This window comes from Sorghum bicolor, chromosome 7 (assembly GCF_000003195.3).
Source record: "Sorghum bicolor cultivar BTx623 chromosome 7, Sorghum_bicolor_NCBIv3, whole genome shotgun sequence".
In the NCBI taxonomy this organism is placed as follows: Eukaryota; Viridiplantae; Streptophyta; class Magnoliopsida; order Poales; family Poaceae; genus Sorghum; species Sorghum bicolor.
In genome coordinates, this window is record NC_012876.2 from 25,463,533 (window position 1) to 25,468,039 (window position 4,507).

A 4,507-nucleotide genomic window follows, 5' to 3' on the forward strand; every position below is an offset into this window, starting at 1 on the left:
AGAACGCTGGTCGGAAAGGCTTTCCGAGCAGGTTTTTATTGGCCAACCGCGGTCAGCGACGCAGAAAAACTGGTTCGACATTGTGAAGGATGTCAGTTTTTCGCTAAGAGGACCCACGTACCTGCCCATGAAATTCAAACCATCCCGTCGTCTTGGCCCTTTGCTTGCTGGGGGCTCGACATGATCGGACCATTTAAACCAGCCCCGGGCAACTTCAAGTTTGTCTTCGTGTTAATCGACAAGTTCTCCAAGTGGATTGAATACATGCCCCTGGTCAAGGCAACCTCCGAGAAGGCTGTGGAGTTCCTCAATCAAATCATACACAGATTCGGCATCCCGAACAGCATAATCACCGACCTGGGCACTCAGTTTACTGGCACCACTTTTTGGGATTTCTGCGATGACAGAGGCATAGTCATAAAATATGTGTCAGTGGCACATCCACGTGCCAACGGTCAAGTTGAACGTGCTAACGGAATGATCGTCGACGCCCTAAAGAAAAGATTGTACACCGAGAACGACAGAGCACCCGGTCGATGGATGAAAGAATTGCCGGCAGTGGTCTGGGGCCTCCGAACTCAGACCAGTCGAAACACAGGGGTGTCTCCCTACTTCATGGTGTACGGTGCAGAGGCGGTCTTGCCGTCCGACATACACTTCGGATCTCCCAGAATCGAGCACTTCGACCAGGCGACCGCCGACAACGCCAGAGAACTCGAAATCAATTGCATGGAGGAAAAGCGTTTAGTTTCATGTCTCCGAACAGCAAAATATCTCGCGGCAGTCAGGCGATACTACAACAGGAACGTCAAGGACCGTTCCTTCGTGGTCGGCGATCTGGTGCTCCGATGGAAAACAAGCCAGGAGGGAATGCACAAGTTATCCACTCCCTGGGAAGGACCCTTCGTCGTGACCGAGGTCACACGACCTACGTCCTACAGATTGGCATACCCAGACGGAACACGAGTACCTAACTCTTGGCACATCGACAAACTGCGACGTTTCTATCCATAAAGTTTTAATGACTTTCTTTTGTAAGTATCTTATAATTTTTTGATAATAAGATTCTCTATTTTTCGCCTATACCTTGTCATACACAGCACTCGGCAAAACTCCTGCAATGGATGCTCTTGGCGACAACCAAGACAAACACGGTGACACGTCACTCAGATATTGTACAGCGCTCAAAACAACAGTCATGACAAAAAAGAAAACTTTATTGCAAACTTTACATACAAAGTTTACAATAAATACCCTGACGGGCAGATACTAGTCTATGCCTACAGACTACTTTATTGGCCTAGCTGCTCGGGCTGATCACCCGCCTGGCCCTGCTGCCCGGACGAAGGGGTCGGGGCCACCGGCGCCTGGCTGGTCGAGACCGCAGGCGTCGACCGCCCATCTCCAGCAACGGACGCGCCCGACAACTCCCTGGCCGACCTATCTGAGCTCGGCTGGTCTGGAGGAGTGGCCGTTCCGCACAGGTTGATGTCGCCGATCACTGTCGACGACAAGTCCAGCAGACTACCCCGAAGTTCGTCCGCTTCCTGTGGGCCGACTTCCTTCGGGTACCCCTTCTCCAGCCTACTCAAGTCGACCAGGGGGTAGTGGGCGCGTACCATGCTGAGGACGTGCGCGCCGGCAAACTCCCCGGCGTCCTTCACAAACTGCTGGAGCCAGTCCCACGCCCGTTGCGCCTTCTCGACCGGGGTCAACGGCGGCACGCGGGGCTGGCTCTCCGGGAGCTCGGGACTGATCAGGTCCAGGACCGGGGACACTCCCTTCCAGATCCTGCAACAGTTGACCTTCCAGGAGTCCCGGTCCTTGACCAGCTCATCCAGGTGTTTTTTGGCGTTCACCTTGAGCACTGCAAACGAAACGAAACGTTATTTTCGGCATACCAGACAAGCAAAGGGGCAGGTAGCAACCAACAAGGCGGCACCCATTACCAGCTAACTCCCGGTCTTTTCTACCCAGTTCCTCTTCCGCTCGCCGCCCGGACTCCTGAGCACCGGCGAGCTGTTGGCTGAGCTGCTCCTTCTCTTGTTGGAGGCTCGCCACCTCCTCCTCCAAGTCTGCGTGAATATTAAACTGGTCAGCGAAGCAAACTATGCAAGTACGCGAAACTGCTCGGAGCGTGTGACTAACCTTCCTGCAGCCGGTACTGGTCGGCCAGACGACGAGCAAGGTCGAGACGACGCTCCTTTTCGGCGCTCATCTCGACCACCTTCTCTCCGACCTCCGCCCGCAACCGGTCTACCTCCGCGGCAAGGGCCTTGTTCTCGGCCATGACGCCTTCTATCTGGTCAAAGCACCGTTTCCGGTACTTCGCCGTTTTCATAACGTCCTACAAAGCAAGCATATAACAATGCGCAGAAGACAAGGCAAAAGAATGCGCGGCAGCTCAAAACGCCGCTTACCTTGACTTCGTCGACAAGGCGCTTGGCCGCGCGCTCCACCCTGGCGGCCTCTTCGGACTCGGCAAGCTCCTCATGACCGATAAAGTGATCCCCGCGTTGGCGCCACACATACAAGTGTTGGCGGCCATCACGGGGACGACCCTCGATCTCTTCTACCTCGTCGTCGGAGGCCGCCCTGGTTTCCTCCTCCTGGGCTGCGTCACCCCCGGTGGTGGTCCCAGGCGTCACCGTCCCTTGGACCAGACCTGGGGAGCCCGCAGCCGGAGAGGCTCCTGCTCGGGGCGGCGGGGGGACTTCACTCCCCCCAGCAGGAGGAGCGGTCGGAGACCTTCCCTTCTCCGAGGAGTCAGTTGGGGGAGCCTCCCCAGCCCTGGTCGGGCTGCTTGTTGTAGTCGGCGCCGCGCTCGGGAGCTCCTCGGTGCTCCCAGGCGCGACTGCAGCAGTCGGCTGGTCTGTGGTCTGGGGGGCCGCATCCCCAGAACCGCGGGCAGGCTCGCCCGTTCCCTGGCCGGCAGTTTGGCCAGGGTCGACATCCGATGCCGCACTACAGGAACAAAAGTTAAAAAAAAAGGAGTCCAAAATACGTAAGTTGAACACTTACAGGTCTGACCGGCGATGGGTCGCGGTGAACCTCCTCCTCGCCCGGCCGGTCGGCGCCTGTGCCCCCACCTCGGCAACTTGCGGGGCAGCTGCGCCGCTGGCCACTCGATCAGTGGCGACCGGTGCAGCGTCTGGGCGGCCCCGAGGCCGTCGGACCAACGACGGCGCAGCCTCCTCCTCGTCGTCGTCGTCGTCGACGATCCGCACGAGCCGACGACGCTTCGGCGCTTGGCTGCTCTCCGCCGGTAGGTCTGCCGGCAGCTCCGGCGTCGGCAGGGGATCCACCGGCAATGGCCTTTTCCCCGCCACCCTCTCCTCGGAGGTCGGGACGGGGCGGGCTCGGCCTTCCTCTGGCGGGACCTCTCCCACAGGATCTTCCATCCCCGGTGCCAGTGATACGTACACTACGCACCGGTCGACATCACCGACCTGCAAAAGTAACAGAGATGAGCCAACTACAGGCGACATACGAATGATCAAGCGAAGTCTGCTACATACCTTTGGTGCTGGTCGTCCTAACTTGAAGGCTTGCACCCGATCACTGCTACGGGTGAAGCCCCCATCCGCGAAGTTAAACAGCTCGTTCAGCAGCTGTTGTACCTCCGCCTTCTCCAGGATCTCCGACCGCATCCTGGTCGGGTCTGTGCTTCCGGCATACTCATACGCCGAGTGCACCCTCTTCTGGCAGGGCATCACCCGGCGGCAAATGAAGTTGCCGACCACGCTAAGCCCATCCAGGCGCGACCAGTCGATCAGCTTCATCAGATCCGCCACTTGACCGTCGAACTCTGGGCGGTCAGTCCAGCTCGCCCTCTTCTCGGGAACGTACCCCACGTCGCAGAACGTGGAGCTGCCCGGTTCCTCCCTGACGTAGAACCACTTCCTGTACCATTCGGTCAAGGAGGTGTTCCATGGGCAGTGCAGGTAGCGATTCTTCATCCCATCACGGAGGTTGAGGTATACTCCACCTGCAACCTTGGAGCCTCCAACTGCTCCCTTCTTCCTCAGACAGAAAAGATACCGGAAAAGATCAAAGTGCGGCTCTATGCCAACATAGGCCTCGCACAGATGGATGAAGGTGGAAATAAGGAGAATTGAGTTCGGGTGCAGATTGCAAATCCCGATCTCATAGTACAAAAGAAGACCTTGAAGAAAAGGATGGACAGGAACACCAAAACCTCTCTTAACGAAGTCTTCAAAAACGACGACCTCACCGGCGCGAGGATCGGGGTAGCTCTCCCCCTCTGGTGCCCTCCAGCCGCCGAGCTCTGCGTCGTGCAGCAGCCCCATATCGACGAGGTCACCAAGAGATTTTGTGGTGCTGCGAGACTTCTTCCATTCCTTGGCCATCAGGTCGGCCCTCTTCCTGGAGTCGCTCTTCGCCATTAGAAGTGCGAATGTGGGCCGGAGTTAGGAAGATGCAGGTGATTGGAGAAGATGAGAACGGAAGGTTTGAAGGCAATGGCCGGAGAAGCGGTACAGGCGGT